The sequence below is a fragment of the Catharus ustulatus genome, chromosome 3, assembly GCF_009819885.2.
Source record: "Catharus ustulatus isolate bCatUst1 chromosome 3, bCatUst1.pri.v2, whole genome shotgun sequence".
NCBI lineage: Eukaryota > Metazoa > Chordata > Aves > Passeriformes > Turdidae > Catharus > Catharus ustulatus.
In genome coordinates, this window is record NC_046223.1 from 117,526,126 (window position 1) to 117,539,057 (window position 12,932).

Consider the following 12,932-nt stretch of genomic DNA (forward strand, 5'->3'; position numbering starts at 1 on the left):
AACTGGTGCAGGATTCCCAAAGAAGCTGTGGCTGCCCCTGGAAGTGCCCAAAGCCAGGCTGGATCGATCTTGGAGCAGCCTGGGACAGTGGAAGGTGTCCTGCCCATGGCAAGGGTGGCACTGGATGAGGTTTAACCCAACCCAAACCATTCTGATTCTCTGATCTGAAGAGGATCCCTGACAGGAGGTTGCAGTGAGGTGGGCTCACTTTCTCCTACCATGACTGCTCTGAGAGGAAATGGCATTGAGCTGAGACATGAGAGATTCAGATTAGATATCACAAAAAAAATATTTTCACTGTTTGGGTGGCCAGGCCTTGAAAGGAGCTGTCAGGGAGGTGTTAAAGGAGTCACCATCGCTGGAGGTGCTTGAGAAGTGTCTGAATCTGGCACTGGCTGATGTGGTTTAGGGGCTACAGTGGCAGTGCTGGACTGGATGACCCTGAAGGTGTCCCAGCCCTGCTGATTCCATGATTCCATGATCCAGTGATGGCAGTGCAGCGTGACCTGGATGTCAGCCAGCACAGGGAGGCTGGCTCACACTGTGGCACCCCCAGAGCAGAGGTGACTCTGTGTGTGCTCACTCCTGATCCCAGCAGGGCTGCTCCTGCCAGCGAGCCTGGGCTTGTGCTGCCTGCCTGTGCCCATGTCCCAACGTGTGCTCCAGCCTTGGAGCACTGCTGGAATCCAACACACCAATAAATCTGTGGAAATTATACCTGCTTGCTCAACAGACGTGATGCTCATCCCGGAGCCGCGTTGTGCCAGTTCTGCTCTTTAAACAAACATGGATTTTTGGATGTTCTTACCCAGGTGCAGCCAGTAAAGCTGTCAGAATTAGAAAAGGGCTCTTTGTTGCCTGATGGAACCGTGTGTACAGGTGCCAGTTAACCTCTGGATTCTGTGCTGGGTTGGACTGGGTGGTTCTGAGAGGAGACCCTGCCCCAGAGCCCAGAGAGCAGCGGGGTAATAAAAATAACCTGCAAAGCTGTAAACTGGGGAAGGGGCTGGAGCCCCAGGAGAGGCTGAGGGAGCTGGGAAAGGGGCTCAGCCTGGACAAAAGGAGCCTCAGGGGGGACCTTGTGGCTCTGCACAACTCCCTGACAGGAGGGGACAGCCAGTGGGGTCGGGCTCTGCTCCAAAGGAACAACCTCAAGCCGTGCCAGGAGAGGCTTAGCTTGGAGAATAGGAACAATTTCTTCACCCCACAGGGCTGTCCAGCCCTGGCACAGCTGCCCAGGGCAGTGTTGGAGTCTCCATCCCTGCAGGAACTTGAAAACCCTGTGGATGTGACCCTTGGGGACATGGGTCATGGTGGCTTTGGCAGTGCTGGGACAATGGTTGGACTCGATGATATTTGAGGACTTTTCCAACCTAAAGGATTCTGTGACCTAAATGTAGAATATTTGATCAAGAGTTACTAGGAAGAAACACATTTGCAGCAACTTTTTGGTGCTAAAACTGCACCTAAGAATAATGAGGCCACTCCAGCTGCTGCAATAAGTTACAACAGCCTGGTGGAACTTCTTGCCCTACTTCTGGGAACATTCCCAGCTGCACCAGAAGTTCTGTCTGAAGCTGTCCCACACCAACTGCTCCCAGGTGTCTCTTGCATTCTTTCTGCATTAGCTGACCAGGCTTATTCACCCAGTGTCATCCTCTGCTGGCTGCACAAACCAATCTTGTGTCACTGAGATGTGGCCACGAGGCTGGCAGGGAGGGAGTTCTGACTTGCCCTCCACCTCAGCAAGCCCACGAGCACATTTGGCAGGTGCCCTTGCCATTAAAGTTCAGGCAAAGTGAGCATTGAAATCAGGAAAAACGTGGCCCTTGGCCAACCCATGGGGAAAAAAATCAGCACAGATAATCCCAGGTAATTTTTGCAGTACTTTTCCAGACCTATTCCCATCCTGCTGGAGATCCAACACGCTATCACTTCAAGCTTCCTCAAAGGCGTGCAAAGCATCTTAATAAAATAATCTTGCTGCTCCTTATCACATCTGAGTGAGAGACAGGACAAATGGAACAGTGCTCCCATCTGAATCCAGGGCAGGATCAGATAGAAGCTGGGAAATGGGTGATCACTGCAGTGTTATGTAAGCTTAGCTTTAACTCTGCCATGTTTTGGAAGATCTGTGGTTTTAGGATGGGTGTGAAGCCAGGGAAAGGAGATAAATGGCAACAAGGATTGTGTCCCTCCCTAAACCTTCACTTGCTGCCCATTCCCATAGCATGAAAACAATTATTGTTTTACATGGATTGAGATGTGTGAGCAGGATTGGCCAACCCTTGCAGTCCTCAGCACAGAAAAATCTTCAGAGAAGCTGAGCATGGTAAAGACAAAGGTGAAAACATGGAAAAAAAGTGACTGGAAGGTGGTGGAGTCCTCACCCCTGGAAATGTTCAATAAACGACTGGATGTGACACTCAGTGCTGAGATCTCCTTGATGAGATGGTGTTTGGTGACAGGTTGGACTCAGTGATCCTGGAGAGGTTTTTTCCAACCTAAATGATTCTGTGACTGCAGAAGTGAAGAATTTTATAGGCAGGATTTTGAATGGCTCTTGTATAAAATTATGAAAACTGATAGAAGTTTGTGTAGGCTGAGGTAAGGTCACTCACAAATAAGTGTTCCACAGGGAGGGATGGCAGAGGTTTGGGAGCAATGTCAGCCAGGAATCTGGAAGATTTGGCAGCAGTGCAGATGTGAGTGTTTGGTGTGAAGGAGATCAAGGTGTTGAAGATGAGCTTGGGTGAGTTGTGGGTTAATCCAGCTGGGAGATGAGGAGGTGTTCTTTTAACTGTGATAAAATTCTGTCCAGGGATTTCATGGAGTCTCCCTCTCTGCAGGCATTCCAAACCCACCTGGATGCATTCCTGCTCCAGGTGACCCTGCCCTGGTGGTGTGGTGGGGCTGGAGCACCTCCAGAGATCCCTTCCAACCCAGATTATTCCTGATTTTGTGAAAAGCATTGATAGAAAATGGGAAAGCTCAGGAAGGAAAGGAGAGAGCCAGCAGGGGAGGGCTGCACCTGACACCGTGGATGTCAAGGCTGATGTCACCAGCTGACACCACAGGGATGAAATCAGCAGGGAGGGGATGAGGATGAGGAGGAAGCACCAGGACATTCAGATCCTACCAGGGGTGAAGGCAGCAGAGCAGGGCAAGTCTCAAAAATGTGGTGTGAAGGAGAACTGCAGCTAACATGGAGGAGGAGGTGACTTTTTTAGCTGTTTTGGGATTAAATCAGTAGTTCAAATGTGGAGTCTTGTAAAGACCCAGGATTGTGTCTCAATATGATATTTCTATTCTTTTTCAAGCATTCTTTCAAATGCTTTGAAAGAGTAATTAAGGTGAAGCAAAATTTCTAATTTATTATTTTTTTTAAACTTTCTCATCTCTCAAGAACATCAAAGGGATACTGTTTGATGGGTCAGCTCAGGGGGAAATTTGGGCTTTTTAGGGGCTTTTTATCCCTTCCTTCTCAGTACTTCAGGTGCTCATTCTCAGTAGTTCTTTTCAATCCAATAAGAAAAAAAATTTAAACATGTTCTTTGAAGGGTCAGCAAGGAGCCATTCAAGCACTCAATTCTCATAAATTAGAGCCAGGACACAGGGAATGAGACACAATGGATGAAACAACCTCATTGTAACCCTCTGTGTTCATCACCTTGAGCTTCTTTTCCAGACAGTGGAGAGAAAGAGAGAGCTCATTTGAGACTTCCAATTAAGAATAAAGGATGTGAAGCTGCTGGAATGAGTCCAGAGGGCTGGATCCAGGCTGGGAGAGCTGGGGGTGCTCACCTGGAGAAGAGAAGGATCCAGGGAGAGCTCAGAGCCCCTTGCAGAGCCTAAAGGGGCTCCAGGAGAGCTGGAGAGGGACTGGGGACAAGGCATGGAGGGACAGGACACAGGGAATGGCTTTAAGCTGAAAAAGGACAGGGATAGATGGGAAATTGAGAAGGAATTGTTCCCTAGGAGGGTGGGGAGGGTGCCCAGAGCAGCTGTGGCTGCCCCTGGATCCCTGGAAGTGTCCAAGGCCAGGCTGGATGGAGCTTGGAGCAACCTGGGACAGTGGAAGGTGTCCCTGCCATGGCAGGGGTGGCACTGGATGAGTTTTAAGTTCCCTTCCAACCCAAACCATTCCATGAGCTGAACACAGCCTGGAAGACACCAGAACTTTCTGGTGCTCTGAAGGAGAGCAGGACTTCTGGAGCCATCCACATTCAGCCCCCTGCCCAGCAGCATTTATTTCTCTCACATTATCCAGGCACTTGTCCCATCTCCCTGCCCCTGCTTGAGCAGTTGTGGGGCCACAAGTGACTGCACAACCCAACCAGGACACTTTGTTCTGCCCAAAACATCTGTGTCAGAAATCCCCCCCATTGTCCCCCAGCTGGCAGGGCAGGGGGAGCATTGTCCCTTCTGCCCTGCACACAGCAGGTGCTCAATCCCAGGAGATCCCAGCAGCTCCTGCTGGCTCATCTGATCTCAGGGATTCAATAGATGGGGGAAATCGGGAATGGTTTAATTGTGCTAAAAGTGTAGGCCAGCAGAAATCACAGAAATGCCAGATTTGGGGTTTGGCCAGGGCACCAGTGCTATCTGCATGAGAGCTCAGAGTTTTGCTGACGTGCAAATATCCAGGATAAGTAAGAAATGGAAGGATATAAATCTTGGGAGTAGAGAAAAAGTAGCAGAAAAAGCAGGGCTAATAATAAATTAATAAGGAGGACAATAATTCAAAATTGGCTGAGTTATTGAACACCTTAAAAAAAGAAAAATCTCCTGAAGAAGGAAACTATAAGAGAGTGATTTGGACAGGATTTGAAGTGAGGAAGGAAGTCACTATAAAAAAAAATGCAATTGGTAAAGAACAAATAGAGGAATCTTTAAAAAAAAATTAACAAATGGAAAGAACACAGATGAGCTTTGCTGATCTTGACAAGTTGGGTTTTAGAGAATGAATTGAGAAACCAACTCTGTCACTTCCCAAGGGCAGCTGATGTCAACTGGGATGAATAAAGGAGAAAAAACTGGGAAAATATCCCTGATAATTTTTTTTTCTCCTATTACTCAAAGCCAAAAGGAGTCATTCCAGGTGAGACATTGTGTCTTCTAGGACAATGGAGCAAATGTTGAGGCCCAAATAAGAGTGCAGCTGTATGGCAAGAGAATTCCAGACAAAAGGCCAGACAAACACATGATTCCAGAGAAATCTGACTGTTCCTACTGTTTATCAGATTTTACACAGGGCTGGATTTGGCTTGGAAAATTATTTAAAAGCATTTTAGAAAGAGACATTGTTGGATGAATAAATGCTGTCCATGGATTCAATAATACAGATTGAAAAAGTGAGAGAGGAAGGATATAGATGTTGGAATGTGGAGGGAGCTGATTTGATTTAATATATTTTAAAATAACTTTTTTAAGAGTGTAAAAGACACACCATTGAAAATCAAAATTAATAATAATTTGGAAAGAGCTGAGGGTATAAGAAAGGAAGGAGAAATCATATAAAGGGGCCTGGGAATGTTAACAATGGTCAGAAAAATGAGATCTGTACTGAGGGGAAAAAAACAGTTTCATTCAAAGGTTTAATAATCTCAAGTAAATGCCTTATTATAATTGGAAAATAGGGAAATGATTGTGCAGAGGAAATTGATTTGTGCCTCACAGAGATAGAAACACTGGGATGCAAATGGTTGTTGGACTTATGGAGAACCACATGCTGAACTCCAGAGGTCTGGGCAATAAAATGTCTGTTTTAAAAACCATTCCAAGGGTTGTCTGTTGTCCTGAGGAAGGACTGGAGGGGCTTTTTGTGGAAACAGGAAAAAAAAAACCCAACCCTTCCAAGCCCTGCAGTTTCTGGAACCTGGTGAGTTCCTTCTCCTGCCATACAGCCTTGAGCTGCCAGGCCAGATCCAGTGCAGATTGAAACCTCCCCAAAGCTCCTGGAGACTCTTCATTCTACAATCAGCTTCTGGGTGGTAATTTTCAGGTACAGCTCACCTCAGGTCCTGGGTTTTGTGCATATTTTGTGCATATTGTGTCCTGGTTCTTCAGCTTCTTCTCACTCCAAACTCCAGTTTGCTTCTCCAGATGCTGAATTTTCTCAGCCTCTTCCATCATTCCCTGTTACAGAGAGAAATTCCTTGTTACAGAGGAGCTCACCAGCTTAGGAGAACCCAACTTCTCCTCTATAAACTCCTTGTGTGCCTGAGGTTCCTCCTCTGAGCTGGAAACAGCCCTGGAATGAGGGGTGGGAGTACAGGAGCCCCCTTGTGTGGCTGTGATCCCTAAACCAAGGGACATCCCCACCAGACATCTCCATGGGGAGCCAAAAGAGCTGTTAACATCTGCTTGGCCCTTTCCTGATCTGGTGATCCATGTGTGCTTTTGGGATCGTGTTTCTGTCACTAATTAATTGTATAATTTCAGTTTGAGTTGGGCAAGCTGCTCCAGCTTTGCCACGCTCTCCTCTCTGAGTGATGAACAGAACCATGGAGTCACAGAATCTCCTGGGATGGAAGGGAGCCACAAAAATCACTGATCCAGCTCCTGGCCCTGCCCAGGACACCTCCACAATGCCACCCTGTGCTTGAGAGTGTTCTTCAAATGCTGCTGGAGCTCTGGCAGCCTTGGGGCTGTTCCAGTGCCCAGCCCCTCTCTTGGGGAGGAAACTTTTCCTGATACCCAACCTCAACCTCCCCCTGACACAGTTCCAACCATTCCCTCAGGCCCTATCCCTCATTATTAGAGAGAAGAGAGATAGCACCTCTGTTTATCAATTTCCTGGCACGAACATGCAGAGCAGGTTGGACATCAAACTTCACCTCAGAAGGAAACACAAAGTTATTTCCCCCAATATTGCCAGAAATGTGAGTAAAGGGCAGTGCTGGTAACCTACAACGATATTTTTGGGAAATGCCTGCCTTCAGCACTAGAAGCAAGAGCTTTGTCCCTAATCCTGGAGGTATTTCTGCCCTGTGGCTGGAGCTAAACAATGCAGCCTCAAACTCCCTGTTGCTGTTGGATCCTGTCACAGTGTCCTGGGGGCTCTGTCCCAGCCCAAGGGGCTGCCCAGGGAGGTTTGGGGTCTCCCCATCCCTGCAGGTGTCCAAGGAATGTTTGGATGTGGCACTCAGTGCTCTGGGCTGGTGACAAGGTGGGATTTGATGATTCTCAGAGGAATTTTCCAGTTTTATCATAGGTAAGGATGTGGATGTTTCCAAGTCCTCCTCCAGGTTCAGCAATTCCAGTGCTCTTATTTCTACCCACATCATGCACTCCTAGAATCCCAGACAGGACCTTAAATACCCCAGAATTCCACCCCTCTGCCATGGGCAGGGAACCTTCCACTAGACCAGGCTGCTCAGAGATCCATCCACCCTGCTCATGAATGTTCCCAAAGATGGAGCTTTACCCATCCATCTACCCTGCAAAAATTCCTGACAAAATCCCACAAGAGGAGGAAAAGAAATAAATTATTTGAGTTGCAGTAAATCCAAACCCTCCTAGAAAATAGTTGATGAAAATGTTCTAAGCTGTAGGTGCTGTCAAATCAAGAAGATTTTTGGCACAGAGGAGAGTTTGCATCTCCAACTTCCTTTCTGATCCAGTGGTGAGGTTCAAGGAATGGTGTCAATCCCTGAAATCCCCAACACTGTTCCTGCCTGGAGGTGATTTCCCTTGGGTTTAGGACCAGCTCTGACATGAACCTGGGTGAGGAAAATTGGGGAATGGTTTAGGCTCGTTCATCCATGGAATAGAGTGACATGTTGGCTATCAGAAATCTCCTCTCCAAACAATGAAAAACTTGAATTCCTTGTGATAACCCTTTCCAAGTAATTTAAGTGACAAATTAATTGAGGAGAAAATATAAATTTTATCCATTTTGGCCTCTTTTTATTTTCCCAGATAATTATTATATATTCATAGGGAAATAGATAATCTGCTTTCCAGTTCAGTGCTTTTATCTTTTTATGAATCAAATTTCTCCAAGTTTGTAATTTTCCATACACTGCTTTGTCTTGGTCAGACCATAAATACTCCTTGTTAATTAAGATCACTTTGATATTTAAAAAGTATTTTTCTTTATCAAAAAGAGCACAGGGCAAATTGAAATGAGGGAAAAAACACGGTTAAATCTTCAAACTGATTCCTCTTCCTAGCTAGAAACTCTCATCTACTCTGGGAAAAATTCCACATTTTGTTTATGATTTCCCTGGAAGGCAAACCTGGAGTTTTCAACCAGCTGCAATCCAAATGTTAGTGGTGGTTTGTAAATTTTTCTTTGCCCCTGGATCCTTGGAAGTGTCCAAGGCCAAATTGGGGCAGCCTGGGATGGTGGAAGGTGTCCCTGCTCCTACACTGGCATTACATTTAGAAGATTCCTGTTAAGGATCTGAGATGTAACCCTTGCTGAATTTATTCCTGCAGGATCCCCTAATCCCTGCCCTTGTAATAGAAGCCCTTTGTGACCCTGATCTCTCTGCAAGTAATTTGTTTCTTCAGAAGGACAGGCTTAGTGCTGGGAGTGAGGAAGTGGAAGTCATGGAATCGCAGAATCACAGCCACTGAGGTTGGGAAAGACCTCCAAGATCATCAGGTCCAATATTCAAGAATTCCAGTCCATGCAGGAGCAAGATTTATCACTGATTTTGTACCTAAAGCCAAATTTTTTGTTGTTGTTGGTTTTTGTATGTGTTGGTATGTATTGTTTTGTTTGTATTTCTTTTTTTGCAAGTAGGAACTGAGAGAAAACAGGAAGGCTCTTACAGGTGAATGATGACAGAACAAGTAATTTCCCATTATTTGTCATTCACGTGCTTGTCTGTCCATATTTCATGCTCAAATTTCAATGACACTGCTGTCAAGCATCATTCTGAGACTGTGACTTTAACATCTGCCACGGACTTGAAAATTTTGGGGCTGGGTCTCTCCAGAATTTCCTGTGGCTTTCTCTTTGTGGTCCCTGGTGGTATTTACCAGGACCAGAGAGTGCTAACATTGAGCAGTCTCTCAGGAATTCACATTTAGCCAGCAGAGAAAGACTGGAGGTCTTACTTGATGTGTTCCACAAGAGTCTTTATTTCATGGGAAGGGTGGTCAAGCAGGATTCTCTCAAAACAAAGGGCAGACAGTCACATTTATAGGTTCAGGGAGGATTCAAACTACAACCAATAAAAGTTTATAGAAAGAACAGCATCCAATCCAAGTGAGAAGCTCTGAAGGTGAACTGACCAATTACACAGACTAATTTCTGACCAATTATCTTCCAAAGTGTTAGAGAGTGACCAAATTCTTAAGGAATTTGGCTCAGCCTTGGTATCCAGGATACCTTATCTATTATAGCAAGTTCCAGGGGAAGATGGCTTTGGAGGAATTGTATCATCCACAATTTCCTGTTAATACTTCCCTGAAAAAGTTGTCATGGATCTCCCCCATCTCTGTCCTGAGTAAGGGACTGTCAGCCAGGTGAGAGGTGACAGATCCACACAAACCCTGCAGAGCCACCATCATCCTTACTCCAGTCCCACCGATTCCCCTGCAGCTGCCAGAAGATAAATAAGATTCCAAAGCATTTTAATGAGGGGGTTGGACCAGGAAAGTTTTCCAGGTGTCTTTATTTAAGAGAGGAACCCACCCTGAACTGCATTTCCAGTTGTGCTGGTGTGATTTCAGAGCAGAGTCAGATTTATACCAGAGTTACATGGCCACAAGGAAGAGGAGGATTGGACAAATTGTGGCTAAAACCCCAGTGGATTTGAGAGCCCTCTCCAGCAGCTTAGGTAGCTTTTCTTTCTATCCTTAGCAACACAGCCCTGCTTAACCCTCCAAGCTGTGCTAAGTCATTTTGAGGCCAGTTTGATTGACAGCAGGTAACCTGTTAACATTTTTCCCTGCCTTTTCCAGTGTGTTTGATCCTCTAGGTGGCTGGTTGGATGTGTTGCTTTTCTAAATCGTTATTATTTGGTTGGTTTTATTTTTAATCCCTTGGATATTCTGTAAGAGAAAGTCATCTTGAGCCAGAGGGATGAAGTATTTCAATGTAAGTACGAAAATATGCATTGAGACTTCTTTTATTTCTCTGAAAAGGTGGATTTGGGCAAGATGAGCATTTTCCTTCACAGATTTGCAGCAGAATTCCCTTCCAACTTTGACCCTTCAAATGGATAATATTAAATTTCTCTGTATGGGAACTGTTTGTATATATATATATATATATATATATATATTTAATTTTTTTTTGGTGGATATATGGCTTTATAAGAGCAGATCTGACAGACCCTCTAGACTGGGATGGGTAATCAGCTCTATCACCCAAAACTCAAGGAATAATATTCCTTTAAATTAACCATCCCATAACAATCCTATGAAATTATTCCCCAAGAAAAGCAGCATTGGGAAAGCACATTATGGGTTTTTTTTCTGTATTTCATTTTTTTCTGTACTTCTTACAATATTATTTAAAAACTTAAAAAATGTGCAATAAATCCTTGGGAAGCAGTTTAGATTTCTGGGAGTGCAGTCAGCATATTGTGGATCACCATTTGTCCAGTGACTACAATTTGGATAATGGGTTTGTTTGGAAATGATGCTGTTGCTGTTTGAAAGATCCAGTGTGGGGCTTGTGGAGAAAAAGTTGAACCCACCTTTCTGGAAGCTGCTGGAAAATAGAGAAATGAGATAATTTTTCCCTGGAAATGATGAGTTGGAGTAATGGATTGACCTTTAACTGGGAAATAAATAAGTGAATAATTGCTTGGTGAAATGTGTTTGTGGAAAGAATAAATCATACTGAAATCTTTGGGTTGTGCCTGAATGCAAAGAAAGCAGGGATTTGTCACAATAATGGTTTTTCAAATGATGCCTAACGTCTTTTCTCACCTAGCTGAGCTCAAACTTCCATTTATTGCAGCATTTGCTGTAGTACAACGTGCACAAATATTTCACTTGAGGGTACCATGGTGAGAATCTAATGGTTTTGTTCTAAAATGTAGAGAAGTTCAGCATTTACAGCTTTTTGAATGCTCCAACAGTGACAAAATTCCCATTAATGGTAGTGGGCACCAAATTGATTCTTGTGATTATCACAATTATTCAAACTAAAACTTCATTCAGATGCTGCCAGAGAGGCAACCAGGGGCAAACTGCAGGAACTATTTCATTATAAAGACATTTATATGTGTTTATTATATGCTTTCTAATTCATTTGTGAGCACTAAAAAATGTTCTTTCTTGTAAGATATTTTTTGAAAGTTACCATAGAAAACCAATATCAACTAAGAGCAGAATTTGGAAAATAAATTGGATGTAGATGTTTGTGACCAGAACTCCCTCCTGCAAGTTACAATTCTACTGGTTCCTTACTAACAATTCAAATTATTTCCTACCTGTGAGCAGATAAATGATGACATTTTTAGAGTCTCCATTGAAGACTGAGTAATTAACTCAGAGTAAACTGGAGAATCACTGTTCATATTCATGAAATAAATGTATTGTGCTCATTACAGTCAATATTTTAGTAGTTGTAAAAATAGCATTAATCCTTTTATTTTTTTCATGTCAAAATCAAAGTGTGGTTTTTTGGGGCATAATAGTTTCATTCCATGTGAGGCCTGAATTTTTTAGCAGCTGGCTTCCACAACAATGGATTTGATAAGGGCAAGTAACAAAGAGTCTTGTCTTCATCAGGACAATAAAATTAAAATCAATAATATTAAAATTGTGTTGAAAATGTGGCATGCAACCACCAGACCGAAACCCCAAAATCAGTTTATCTTTTAAAGTGAAGGACACCAACAAAAATTGCGCAGATAATCCCAACCAATTTCCAATTTTCCCACTCTTTAGAGGCACCAAGTTTTGTAGTTCTGTTTGATGTTTTGTGCTATTTGTTATTTGTTTGCATAACTACCAGAAATTTTTCATCCAGATCTCAGCACATTATGGCATGGCCTGTTCTAAAACCAGACTGCTCTGCCCCTCAGTGAGCTCAGGACTGATTGTGTGCTCCAAAATGCAATCACAACATGGAGAAATTCAGCTTTGTTTTGGTTTATGTTATGCTCCTGTCCATGGGGTTAAAGGGTTACATGAGAATCTAGGGGCTGTGCTTGTAAAAATAAAACTGAAGTAATCACTGCCTCTGGCAATTTCAGAGAAAACCTCAAAAATATAAACAAGGAAGACACAAAACTCCAACTCTTTTTGTGGGTTTTGCTCGGGGTCTGACTCATGATTTTGGTGCCTTGGGGGTGACTGACACTGACTGGATTCCCACTGGAATCTGCAGGACCAGGAGGGTTTGACTGTGAGGAACAGGGTTATGGATGCTCTTCCCTGTATCTGACTGATCCATGAATTCCTGAGAGTTGTTGGTACAATCTGCTCATGATGGAGCTTGTGAGGAGCACAAACCTTGCTCCCACACCAGTCAGGCTCTGATCCTTCCTGACTCAAACAAACCCCATGTCCTGGTTGGGAGGACAGGTGTCTGCTGAGAATGGCAGGAACTTCTCTTTGAAATGGAGAATGTAAACCCCCTCCCTCCAAATTATTATAATTTTGAAATCAAGGGGCTCTCAGGCAAAGATATGGGAATTAGGAATAACAGTTCTTTACTAGGGAAATTAAACTAGAAATACAGCACTACAAAGAAACAAACCCCAAACCCTGACACAGTCAGAATACAACCTGACACCCGTCAGGCAGGGTGTTGGCAGCAGTCCCATTCCATGGTGGCTGCATCCTCCTGCAGTGACAGATGTGGCTCAGTTGGAGCAGTGCTCCTGTACAAGGTGCAGTTTCCCTCCGGAGCTCCAGTGGGGATGTGGAGAAATCCGGTTTTCCTCTGGAGTCCAGTGGAGAAAGGGGCTCCCTTAGTGTCCCAAAACCTCTGTTTTTATCTTGGTAAGAAATGT